Source organism: Dreissena polymorpha, chromosome 6, assembly GCF_020536995.1.
Source record: "Dreissena polymorpha isolate Duluth1 chromosome 6, UMN_Dpol_1.0, whole genome shotgun sequence".
Classification (NCBI taxonomy): Eukaryota; Metazoa; Mollusca; class Bivalvia; order Myida; family Dreissenidae; genus Dreissena; species Dreissena polymorpha.
This window is the reverse complement of record NC_068360.1, coordinates 105,562,252-105,576,444: the sequence shown is the minus strand read 5'-3', so window position 1 is coordinate 105,576,444 and position 14,193 is coordinate 105,562,252. Positions and strand designations below refer to the sequence as shown.

Here is a 14,193-nt window from a genome sequence, read left to right as displayed (position 1 = left end):
TGTGAGACCAATCCACTCAGTTGGAGTGCAAGGTTTTCAATGTGAGACCAAGCCACTCAGTTGGAGTGTAGATATCATGTAAATGTGAGACCAATCCACTCAGTTGGAGTGCGGCAAGGTTTTCGTCTTTTAAGTTTTATCTCAAATGCCAGAGTCGTCTCACTTTACGCCCATGTCGTTTTCGGTACATTTTTGTCACCAATCTGGTGAAACCATTTTTTTCTCTTTTTTTTTAAAGTCGACAGTTTTGATATTTTTTTTATATTTCTTAAAGCAAATGCAAAATTATATAAAAAAAAACACAATCGAAAGCATGTGCTATTTGTGATATAATTGAAAATGTTATTGTATACAAAGCATCCATCTTAATGATTCTCCAATTCGTCAAATCAAAAAGGTATAGTATACATGGTTTACTTAAATTCCCTACGTAACTATTTTGTCACAAAAAATACAAAAATACATTTAAAGTTCGTATATTTTACATACCTTTACTTGGTTAATCTTTGATCATATGTAGATAAACCCGGTGTGAATGGCTCCATGGAGGACGAGCTAGCTTACATCTGAAAACATAAAAGAACAATTATCAAACGATGGTCATACGTCTTTAAATACACAAGAACAATAATTAAACCACGGTAATACTTCTATACATACACAAAAACAATAATCAAACGAGTGCAATACGTCTATAAATACACAAGAACAATAATCAAACGATGTCAATACGTCTATAAATACACAAGAACAATAATCAAACGATGGCAATACGTCTAAAAATACACAAAAACATTGATCAATCGATGGCAATGCGTCTATAAATACACAAGAACAATAATCAAATGATGGCAATACGTCTTTAAAGACACAAGAACAATAATCAAACGATGGCAATACGTCTTTAAAGACACAAGAACAATAATCAAACGATGGTAATACGTCTATAAATACACAATAACATCGATCAATCGATGGCAATACGTCTATAAATACACAAGAACAATAATCAAACGATGGCAATACGTCTATTACACAAAAACAATAATCAAACGATGGTAATACGTCTGCATATATACCAGCACTTTATCAAACGATCGCCGTACGATTGATAATATACATGAACAATTATGAAAAGACGGTCATACGTTTGCAAATATCGAAGTAAAATAGTCAATCATGAAATCTTTAGAATCAAAATTACATACTGAGTACTATTTTTTCTGCAGAGTTTTCCTTCGTAACAAACAATATATCTTTGCTATAAGGCCAGTGACATGAACCCTGTCAACTTGACAATAAGTTATTTAACGAATCGCACCTGACAAGCATGCGAATTTTAAGCATCAGAATCATGATATTTACTTTTAAATCATTTAAGGGGGGCTACTTGATCCATGTTAATTAAGAAAACTATATCCACGCCTATTCACGAAGATGGAATAAGTTCACAAGTGCAGCCAAAAGTCTGACATTTGGAACTCGCTGATCTTCACGATCTTCATGGTAACACAATTAAAGTTGTATGAGTACTTATCAACAACACAGAAAAATGTCCCTACCCTGGGAAGAGATTAGTAAAATGTTCGTATTAAAAGTGCACAAACAGTTATCAAATCATCTTTGTCTCACAATATCTTTCGCATTAACATTATTAATCGGTCAATAAACAACCGTGTGCCATTCTCATGCGATAATGAACAATTCGTCGAATTCCTACACATTATGAGCCACACATCGTTGTCTATTGGTCGATAAACAATCTTTCTCTAAATATTTCTTTTTTATGCGACTTTTCAATTCGTTATGTAATGACAGATGGCATGAGTTGAAACTGCTTTGTTTGAGCCCAATACAAAGGTGTATGGAATTCAGGAGATGTGCAAGCAAGAGATTGACAGTGTGTTGTTGATGATGATTATTTTTTTTGGGCGATGATGATGTTGATGGTTTTATCAAGTATTATTACAATTATAATTATGATTAATATCATAATTATTTTTATTTATTTTTTTATCATCATAATCATCATCATCATCATCATCATCATCATCATCATCATCATCATCATCATCATCATCATCATCATCATCATCATCATAAACATCATCATCATCATCATCATCATCATCATCATCATCATCATCATCATCATCATCATCATCATCATCATCATCATCATCATCATCATAATCATCATCATCATCATCATCATCATCATCATCATCATCAACATCACCACCACCACCATCATCATTATCATCATAATCATAATCATCATCATCATCATCATCATCATCATCAACATCACCACCACCACCACCACCACCATCATCATCACCACCATAATCATCATCATCATCATCATCATCATCATCATCATCATCATCATCATTTTCATCATCATAAGCATCATCATCATCATCATCATCATTTTCATCATCATAAGCATCATCATCATCATCATCAGTATCATCATCATCATCATCATCATCACCATCACCATCATCATCATCATCATCACCATCACCATCATCATCACCATCATCACCATCATCATCATCATCATCATCATCATCATCATCATCATAATCATAATCATCATCATCATCATCATCATCATCATCATCATCATCATCATCATCATCATCATCATCATCATCATCATCAACATCATCACCATCACCATCATCATCATCATCATCATCATCATCATCATCATCATCATCATCATCATCATCATCATCATCATCATCATCAACACCATAATCATCATCATCACCATAATAATAATCATCATCATCATCATCATCATCATCATCATCATCATCACGATCATCACGATCATCATCATCATCAGAAGCAGAAGCATCTAAACAAGTTTAACACTATCAGCAACATCATATTTATCATCATCAAAATATAGTTATCAGATTATCATTATCTGCTGCGGCAGCAGCATCAACATCAATATAATCATCATTAGCATTATCGTAATTTTTTATTGATTTCCGAACAGAAATAACTTATATTAAATAGTTTAAGTTAAAACACAGTTTTGCGTTAGACGTGATGGCTTCAATTAAAATACTATAAAAGTGTGCAGTCAAATGAAAACATTGCTGCACTTTGAGTCGCGTTAACTCTAAACATTTTACTCTTAACCGTAGACTACGGGGCAGACAGTCTGCGCGTAACCAGGTGTGACTCTAATTAATTTTTAATTTAAACATGTCAATACATTTTGATTTAGCATCACACTGACTCACTGTTTTGGATACGATTCAAACCTTACATAAATACAATGACTCCGCATATTTTATTCGGAGATAGACTGGGTTATGCTTTATTTGCTAACATCTGCGTTTTTTGATAAAGCCTAAATGGTTTAGAGATAGCAACTCTATACTATCTCGCAATTTTGCCCTGATATGGAATGAAAAATGGACTTTTAAATGTCCTATCGAAAGTCCAGATTGGTCGGTCAGAGCGTAATCGGATTTTAATGTTGTGGACGCCATGGGCTACATGTCAAGCATAACAAACCCAAAGAGCTTTTAAATGAGACTCTCTATGCAAAAACTGGGCTTAATTCATGAGCGTAAAATGTCGTCCCATATTAGCCAATGCACTCCGCACATACTAATCAGGGACGACACTGAACGCCGAAACTGGATGTATTGCTAAGAATAACCTATTGTTTTTCAAACGAAAAATACCATAATAAAGTGTCATGTTTGATAAGCCTTGCACCGGCTCATTTGGGACGACACTTAACGCACATGCATTAAACCCCGTTTTCCCAGAGCGTGGCTCAACTAATCTTAGTTTAGGATCAATAATAATCGTCAAGTAATTTGTATTTCTTATAATACAGCATTCAAAATTGCTAATATTAAAGTTTTAAATTTGAGTCGCGTTCTGAGAAAACTTGGCTTCATCCATGTGCGTAAAGTGTCGTCCCAGATTAGCATGTGCAGTCCGCACAGGCTAATCAGGGACGACACTTTCCGCCTAAATTGGATTTTTTGCTAAGAAGAGATTTCATTTAAACGAAAAATGTCATAAAAGCGAAAAGTGTCGTCCCTGATTAGCCTGTGCGGATTGCACAGGCTAATCTGGGACAACACTGTACGCACATGCATTAAGCCCAGTTTTCTCAGAACACGACTCTAATATTGAACAATACTAGAACGCAAAATGTAAAGAAAATGACCATCAACATCGTATTATGATGTATTCTAAGATATACGATTCATGAACTCTTTCGGATTGCCTGCATTCTGGTTATGTCAGTAGTGGATCCAACACATGGGTCCAAACTCCATGCACCAGACACCAAGCAGCGGTGACCTCTCTAAAATTACCACTTAAATAAAAATTAAAATGTACCTCCGTCTGGAAAAAACGGGGCTATATGTATGAGCGCAGGTATCGTCCTAGATAAGACCCTACCGTCCGCACAGGCTAATCAGTGACGACACCATCCGCTTGTATGGTATTTTTTCGTTTCAATGAAGTTCCTTCTTGTCCAAATCCTGTTCATGCGGAAAGTGTCGTCCCTGATTAGCCTGTGTGGACTAATACATGCTTATTTGTAAAGACAATTTACGTACGTGCACGTGTATGGCGCACCAAAGGGTCGAAATATTAACTTTTTCTGCAGCAGACAAAAATGCTGCAAATTCCTGCCCTGCATCAGAAAATCCTGCTCGACCAGTATTTATTTTTATATTATGGCATCAGCCAATCAGAACTCTTGTTATATTACTACTGTCCTTTTAAAATATGCATCTCAAATATTTACAATACTAAGTTATAATTATTTTCATCTGCTCAATCTCAAACTTTCCTCAGTGCTTTTAACGAACGTCCTCTAACTTATGACGAAAATTCAATTGCATCTGACAAAGATTGAATATTTTCCCAATATACCTAAAAGTTAAATTTCAACGACCTTCAGCAACATCTTTACGCAATGGTCAGAAGTTGCAATTGCAATAAGCTCAAAGCTTTCATTCCTATCCTTATGACATATTATTCTGTTTGCTGTCACTATGCTATGTATTTTGTTCATGTACATTTCATGAGTGATCTTTGTATTTCTAAAGTTATTGTCAGGCTCTATTTCATTTCCGTAGAGGTAGCTTATGTCGTCCGTTTGTAAGCTCAAATTTGATTGGCTGACGAGTTCAATGGCTTATTCTAAGAATAAATGCTGGTCAAGCAGGATTTTTCTGCTGCAGCAGAAGTTTAAGTTTCGACCCCACGTTTTCCTAGGCGAAGCTAAATTATAAGCCTTTCCGATCAGTATGGACTTACTGTTAGTTCTTTTGTTCTAATTAAAACAAAATACACGCAATTTACTACATTAATGGTCATGTTATATGTTTCACAAACAAATATGTAAGTGTTGTTATGTTTGAAGCCATCATCGAAACGTGGTTGGAAATGGCGACCGGCATTTGATGGGACGGGACTGAATTCAGAAAAATCCCCGCCCCAACACCCAAGGCAAATGGATTCAAAAGAGCGAAGCAGATACGCCACGAATATGCGTCGCTCTGGGAAAACAGGGCTTAATGCTTAACCGTTAATTGTCGCCCAAGATTAGCCTGTGTCGTCCGCACAGGTTAATCAGCGACGACACTTTCAGTCTGACCTGATTTCTCTAAGAAAATACTTTCTTAAACGAGCAAACGATAAAAACCATAAAAGCGGAATGCATCGTCTCGTGTAAGCCTGTGCATACTGCACAGGCTCATCTGGGATGACACTGTTCGCACACGCTTTAATTCCCGTTTTTCTAAACCGAGGCTCAAACTGTTTGAATGTTTAAAAGTTGTTTTCTAATTCAAATACTTGTTTGTTTGGTTCTATATGTAAATGAAAGTGTTTGATGATTGGTTAAACAATATACAATATGTAACAAATATAAAAATAATGAATAATAATAAATAACAATCATGTAATAGAACTTTATTAGGTGTTTTATAATGGTGACAGAGATATGACGGGGCTATGCTCGGAAACAGCCATATCGCTCCATTGAGGTTGCTTCTACAATGCAATCAATCTTGCTAACCGACATCCCTTTCAATGTTAAACCACGCTTTCTCAATGACTACCGTAGCAACACCCGCGCAATGACTCTATAGCATCATAAAAAACTACGTGATGATGGATCCAATCCAATATTTGTTTAATAATTGTTATGGTTTTAATTAGTAATTTTTTTTACCTAATGTCACTACAAGCTGAAAGCCATGTTTAAATTAGTCCCAATTATATACAAAATTGTATTGATTTGCATTTAATGATAAACAAATACAAAAAGAACCAAGACTGTATAAGATGACGCTAACTTACAGGGGCGGTAACCGCTACCTAAATTCGATACCATATTTCGGGTTAGCCCCTTTCTAATCAGACACCAGCCAATTTATTGGGCCCTTAAACTGCCCTCTAGAAACGCAATTCGTGCCGTATAACTCACAAGGCGCTGTGGCCCCAGTCACAATATTTCCTTAACTACGACACACAATGCTGATGATAAGACAATAAATACATACACTATCCCACGTAGCAGGGACACATATCTTTATACAGTCACATGATCCCGAAGTAGCGGTCTGAACAACTTGGCATAGGGGTATGTCAAGATCCCGACACAGTTCAATGTCCGAAATGTATGCGTATCCGAAAAGTTCAACGAGAACTGTTGGCGACACTGATTTTCTTCACCTTACATATTTTATGTCTAGGTCAAACTTGCTCGACTATCAAATATATCGCAAGATACTAGTACATAATTGTTAAGTTATTACCTGGTGTTAATACGAATGTAAACAGTAATTTAAGGCGACCAAAACTGACAGTTTACTGACAGATAGCAGTTATCATATCAAATGTCTTAAATCCAAACCTATCGTCCAACACTGTATCTTATTCAACTATGTTTTACAATATTTAACTGATATCTGTGTACATGTTGCAACGTATTCAAAGCGCACAAAATAACAGCGTGCGTTTGTCCACTGTTTACCATAAAAAAATATTTCACCACACAGTTATCCAACCCAAACATTTCTTCACAAACTCGTTATATAAACTCATTTAAAGCATAAACTTTGAAAACCAAATGGCGTATCAAGCACTATCTATTCAACGCGTGCAATATTCATAATCTCTGTTTGCTGTCACTTAAACCGCGCTATCTTGAGCGTCTCAGGTGAAATTCACTGCTCCGTATTGGTCCACTAGTTGCAAGTTTTTCCATGTCGTGTTCTTTGCGGAGATAATAAGTGTTCAGTGGATCGCGTAAAACAGTTCTAAACGTGTGCCCGCCGCCGGATATGTGATAGGTTTGCTTTAAGCAATTCTACCAGAGTTATTAAACCCACGCGATATAAGTGATCCATTTCGAGTAACGTAGGATTTTACAGTGCTTCGAAAAAGTAATCGGATTTTGCCGAATTCGGATAACACATGCGCGGAGTTTTTAAGATTTCCTAGCTTAGAAATTGTAAAAAGTGTCATAAGTAGTGTGATTTACGTGTGCCAGAGTTGGAAACGTCATATGACGTAAGGTTTTACGTTTCCAAAGCGTAGAAACTAATTTAAAGGATTGTTTTCGACATTTCATAAAATAGATATTTAAGCTAGACAGTGTGATAAAAAACAACAAGAAACTTACTAGGAAACGTGTTATCCTCTATACATTTTGAAACATATTTTAAATTAAGACAATTTTAATATCCATGAAACATAGAACAGGAGGAAAACGTTCACTCAGATATGTTTTGATGACATTCTTAGATTATTTACTCGCTACCTAGAAGTAAATCTACGATCTATTACCTTACGAGGACAAGCGATTGTAACTCCTCCCACCTATTTCCAAATATAAACTTTTCCGTATTATAGTAATAACGCTGATAATTCACTGGATAAACAGCCACGCGTTTAAACACTTTTTTTCAACTGCGTCATGGAATCGTTTTTTTAGCGTTTTATTTATTATGCTTAAAAGAACACAACAACAACGAGTGATAATCTTCAGAGGAAAAGACGCCGTGCGGTAACGGGGAAATAGTGACTTAAGATTGAATTTTACTACAATTACTATCAGGGAACAGTGGCGAGCTAATCGTGTGCGATCTTGACTTGTGAGTGAAATACGGTTGGCGAGTACATAGATAGAGTGACACAGTTTAATAGAATATAAACAGTTTCGAAAAGCTTGCTGAAGATAATGACGTGTGATTAGGCATAAAACCGCGACAACTCAAGATAGCAGAATTTCAGCTGATACGTGAAATTATATATTCTAAACTGGCCGTGTTAAACGCTTCTTTACTTTAAAAAGGACTAACCGCTAGGCCTTAAATCTGGTGTTTAAACCCTTACTGGTCGTTCAGCCGCTATTGCAATACTAACCAACGGTTTGCGCACGTGTATAAGGTTACATTATATTGGATGCAATTATCCATTAATTGCGCTTAAACAGTTTATTATTATCCGATTGTGTTGTAACAATAAGTGATATATCTCTCGCCACGAGATGGCTTAATCCATCGGATATATCTACGTACGAGGTAAGATGTTCATTGTCATGCCTATCTCGCTAAAAACAACATGGTAAACTATACGTCTGCAGACAGCCGTGATTCGAAAGGCACTGTAGCGTTAAAATGACTTCCCAAACAGTTTCGCATTCATCATTGTGACTACTTCAAATTGAAGCCTCTGTTAATTATTGTATTAATGCACATAAATCATAATGTTTCGTTTCTATCACCATCTGTCAGGAGTATTTAACTGTTTCGTCTACATCTTAAGACAAACAAAGGTTACGAAAATAATAAGACTTTATATTACTTCAAAATAAATCGGTTAGAGGTAAGTACCTTTTTACACCAACATTGTGGAAATAATAACATTTTTATGTGAATATTTAGTGGTAATTTTCTTACAATCGAAGAAAACATGTGTACTTTTGTATTTAAGAGGAACTCATCTGACTATACTTTAATGTCTGCCCCGTATACCCCGTCCGACATGAGCCGTTTATTGCTATTTTATAACTCTATGACAAACTGTGCGTCTGACATCAATTCCATTAGTAATTGGCGTCGTTCGCAAAATCCCGGTAATATTTTCTCTCCAAATATTAAAACACGCCCGTATAAGCAATTCATCCATGAACTTTAAAATAGGAGTTATATCTTCACAATTACATCTTTTAAAAGTTTTAACAAGAACGCAAACAACACTTTATATCAGCTGTATATTTGGTTAATGTTAAATGAGCCGTATTATGCGTAAATGGGACTTGTGACATAGGCGGCCATGGCAGTCAGGTCAGGAGCTACCCTGTGACATAGGCGGCCATGGCAGTCAGGTAAGGAGCTACCTTGTGACATAGGCGGCCATGGCAGTCAGGTCAGGAACTACCTTGTGACATAGGCGGCCATGGCAGTCAGGCCAGGAACTACCTTGTGACATAGGCGGCCATGGCATTCAGGCCAGGAACTACCTTGTGACATAGGCGGCCATGGCAGTCAGGTAAGGAGCTATCTTGTGACATAGGCGGCCATGGCAGTCAGGTCAGGAGCTATCTTGTGACATAGGCGGCCATGGCAGTCAGGTCAAGAGCTACCTTGTGACATAGGCGGCCATGGCAGTCCGGTCAAGAGCTACCTTGTGACATAGGCGGCCATGGCAGTCAGGTCAAGAGCTACCCTGTAACATAGGTGGCCATGGCAGTCAGGTCAAGAGCTACCTTGTGACATAGGCGGCCATGGCAGTCAGGTAAGGAGCTATCTTGTGACATAGGCGGCCATAGCAGTCAGGTCAGGAGCTACCTTACGACATAGGCGGCCATGGCAGTCAGGTCAGGAGCTACCTTGTGACATAGGCGGCCATGACAGTCAGGTCAGGAGCTACCTTGTGACATAGGCGGCCATGACAGTCAGGTCAGGAGCTACCTTGTGACATAGGCGGCCATGGCAGTCAGGTCAGGAGCTACCTTGTGACATAGGCGGCCACGACAGTCAGGTCAGGAGCTACCTTGTGACATAGGCGGCCATGGCAGTCAGGTCAGGAGCTACCTTGTGACATAGGCGGCCATGGCAGTCAGGTCAGGAGCTACCTTGTGACATAGGCGGCCATGGCAGTCAGGTCAGGAGCTACCTTGTGACATAGGCGGCAATGGCAGTCAGGTCAGGAGCTTCATTGTGACATAGGTGGCCATGGCAGTCAGGTCAGGAGCTACCTTGTGACATAGGCGGCCATGGCAGTCAGGTCAAGAGCTACCTTGTGACATAGGCGGCCATGGCAGTCAGGTCAGGAGCTACCTTGTGACATAGGCGGCCATGACAGTCAGGTCAGGAGCAACCTTGTGACATAGGCGGCCATGGCAGTCAGGTCAGGAGCTACCTTGTGACTTAGGCGGCCATGGCAGTCAGGTCAGGAGCTACCTTGTGACATAGGCGGCCATGGCAGTCAGGTCAGGAGCTACCTTGTGACATAGGCGGCCATGGCAGTCAGGTCAGGAGCTACCTTGTGACATAGGCGGCCATGGCAGTCAGGTCAGGAGCTACCTTGTGACATAGGCGGCCATAGCAGTCAGGTCAGGAGCTACCTTGTGACATAGGCGGCCATAGCAGTCAGGTCAGGAGCAACCTTGTGACATAGGCGGCCATGGCAGTCAGGTCAGGAGCTATCTTGTGACATAGGCGGCCATGGCAGTCAGGTCAGGAGCTACCTTGTGACATAGGCGGCCATGGCAGTCAGGTCAGGAGCTACCCTGTACGTTAACGAAAACACGACCTTATACTACACATGGTAGTTGAACAGACTGTGCGATTGCGTAGTTTGCATATGGCATACGACCCATTTTGGCATGACGCTGCTGAAATCAGTGATTTTGAATATAACTGCCATGTGTTCATACGAATACATGCGTTTCTAAGCGCGTCCTTGATTCGCTGCTTAACGCTACAAGTCTTATAAAGATACATGTGGTTTACATTTCACTGAAAACTATATCGTTTGTAACAAATTGAACATAATGCATATGAGCGAAAGATGTGCACATGTAAGGTGTTTTTTAGAAGTTTAATTTTTGAACGAGCTTTTTGGAGAGTGAAGCTTTAAAACGAGCTGTGCATGGTTAACTGTCCTAACATGTTTGCTCTTCAGACGACTACATCCACGCGAATTTATGTGAACTATTGACAGACGAGTTTAATATGAAATTTATCATTTCTTGTTATATAAAAAAATCAGAAAAATACTTATTTGCAATCTGAAATGGCTATACATCTGAATGGCGTAACAGCACGCGACTTCCCTTAAATTACGACAGGAGAAAACAAACACGAACACACACAACTACTCCATTACCTCGCCCAATAGATATTTAATCCTCGAGCTCTTCATGCAGCTGAAGATTAGACCGACAGAGCCCCTCAATGATTTCACACTGATCCAGGCAACCTCCGAGATGTGTTGTTCAAATATTCATAAAACTCCACGTTTCCGCTCCTTTAAATCTATCCACGCGAGGTCATGTAAAATTGCGACGGAAGTCGTAAGTTTTAAAATAACGTCTCAATCGTACTCAGTTAATTTTATCAATTTGCCATTCAGACTAAACTTGATTAACAATCTGGAAACACAGTGTCGAGTCTTTTAATTCAACTCTGTTTGACTAGCAATCTCCGTCGCTTCATTTAACTTACAATTGTATTTACTTAACGTTCGCATCCAAAATTCAGCAAGGTTTTTATTTTAAACCCATTGATTTTTGTCTTAACAGATCGAGTACAAAGCCTGTTAAAGTCGCGTAAGAAAACACAAGGCTGTATTCGGCTTAATATCAAAATATATCATCGATATCTTAAACGTACAGGTTTAACACTAATGTTAAATGTAAACCAAATCTGGCTAAGTTTTAATACAAATAACGCTGTCCGTAATCAGACATTAACGTTCATGTTTAAGCCCCATACAGGGCATGTACAAAGCGCTTGAAAACTTTAATCGTGAAATGAATTTAAATTAGGCAAACCGAAACCTGTGCGTGTTGTAGGCTGTAGGATTGCATGTGCGTTTTATGATCGAAACGCACGCAAAAATATGTTTATTTGAAGATCAATTATAGTTTTGTGTAAATAATATCATATCCGCAAGTGGTGTCCGTTTCACGATAGCTTAAACAGAGTTTCGTGCGGTGGAATAGGAATGTGAAAATTTTCATTCACGTTGGATTACAAGTCAAATAAAACGCGAATTTGTTCTTTCTGTAGTGTTTTCACCGCTCCCTGACGTTTAAACATCATTCAGAAATATTGAAAAAAAAAATTAATCTATGCAAATTTGTTTTCAAACGAAAGATTAAGGATTAATTTTATGTCGGTTATCAAATACGAATTTCCGCCCAATGTGCTATAACTCAACACATCGTACAACTTAATGTGTAAGCAGTTTTTTTCTTGGATTTTAGAAGAATAAATGCTATTCTCTTAGGTAATCACATGTCAACAGTAGATGTGCGCTGAGAATTTATTTTGGTAAGTGTTTTCTTGCTAGATAAATTAGTATTTCAAACCATGTATCTATTTTTGACGTGAAATTATATAGATTAACACATGTTGTACATAATTTCACTTAATAATTAACATAGCGATTAATCAACGTGTTTTAATGAACATGACATTGCATTAATATCATGGAAACATTATGTATAGAACAGTAATGATACTAATGCTAAAACGTGACTACCACAAACACCACAACCACTACTACAACTGCTACAACAACAACGACAACATCAGCTACTACTTCAACTACTACTTCTACTGCTAATACTACTACTACTACTACTACTACTACTACTACCACTACTACTACTACTACAACAACTACTACTACTACTACTACTATTACTACTACTACTACTACTACAACTACTACTACTACTACTACTACTACTACTTCTACATCAACTTCTAGTACCACTACAACTACTACTACAACATCATCATCATCATCAACAACAACAACAACAACAACAACAACAGCAACTACTACTACTACTACTACTTCTACTGCTTCTACAACTACTACTACTACTACTACAACTACTACTACTACTACTACTACTACTACTACTACTACTACTACTACTACTACTAATACTACTACAACTACTACTACTGCTTCTACTACTACTACTACTACTACTACTACTACTACTACTACTACTACTACTACTACTACTACTACTACTACTACTTCTACTACTACTACTACTACTACTACTACTACTACTACTACTACTACTTCTACTGCTTCTACAACTACTACTACTACTACTACTACTACTACTACTACTACTACTACTACTACTACTACTACTACTACTACTACTACTACTACTACTACTACTACTACTACTACTACTACTTCTACTACTACTGCTACTATTTACACAAGTGTTATATCTTTTATCTAAGATACTGTAGAGAAATAGTTTCATGTCCGCCCTTTAAATGAGATAATGCTGTTAAACTATTGTGTGTTAACCATCAATGGTTTTAGGTGCGTGCGTGTGAAATACATCGCGATTCATTCTTTAAAATTAATGGCCTTTAGAACACGGGCGGTTGTGACCATTTTATTAATTTGTCATCCATGTAGAGATTCATTTACAATCAATGATAACGACGATGTCAGCGGTTAAAGTATAATAAAAATACAAATTTAACATGAATAAATTAGACTTTGAATCGACTGTGCCTATTATCATTGATATAAAAATGAGCCACGCTCTACGAACATGTGGTTTCATGCATTTGCGTAAAAATGTCGTCCCATATTAGCCTGTGCAGTCGGGCTTATCAGGGACGACAATTTTCGCGTTCACTGAATTTTCGTGAAGAAGAGTCTTCCTTGAAATAAAAAATGCAAGAAAAGCGAAAAGTGTCGTCCCTGATAAGCCTGTGCGGACTGCACAGGATAATCTGGAAGGACACTTTACGCACATGCACTTAACCTTCTTTTCGCAGAGCGCGGCTAAAGTGTATTCGCACGATATAGACATTGTCTTAAGAATCTGGTTTGAGCATCCAATGATTACGGTGATTCCAGTAAGTTTAGACCACCCCTGTTACGTTAAAGTGTTCT

The 14,193-nt window shown here is 37.9% G+C and overlaps 2 protein-coding genes across 7 annotated transcripts in view; one reads left to right on the top strand and one right to left on the bottom strand.

The window, feature by feature from the left end:
• The window catches only part of LOC127833862 (uncharacterized), a 64,424-nt gene extending 52,588 nt beyond the window's left edge, over nt 1–11,836 (bottom strand). The window contains exons 1-2 of one of the 4 annotated variants that reach the window (XM_052359347.1): nt 11,410–11,836; nt 490–566 (exon numbers count right to left, since the gene is read on the bottom strand). The gene's annotated coding sequence lies outside the window, so the exon portion shown is untranslated. Of the gene's footprint in view, nt 1–489; nt 567–6,572; nt 7,260–7,860; nt 8,007–11,409 lie in introns of those variants that run through there. The other 3 variants (XM_052359345.1, XM_052359344.1, XM_052359346.1) reach the window with 3 other exon arrangements.
• LOC127833863 (uncharacterized) overlaps nt 8,450–14,193 on the top strand; it is a 150,271-nt gene continuing 144,527 nt past the window's right edge. For 2 of the 3 annotated variants that reach the window (XM_052359350.1, XM_052359348.1), the window contains exon 1: nt 8,450–8,597. The gene's annotated coding sequence lies outside the window, so the exon portion shown is untranslated. Of the gene's footprint in view, nt 8,598–12,014; nt 12,579–14,193 lie in introns of those variants that run through there. The other variant, XM_052359349.1, reaches the window with a different exon arrangement.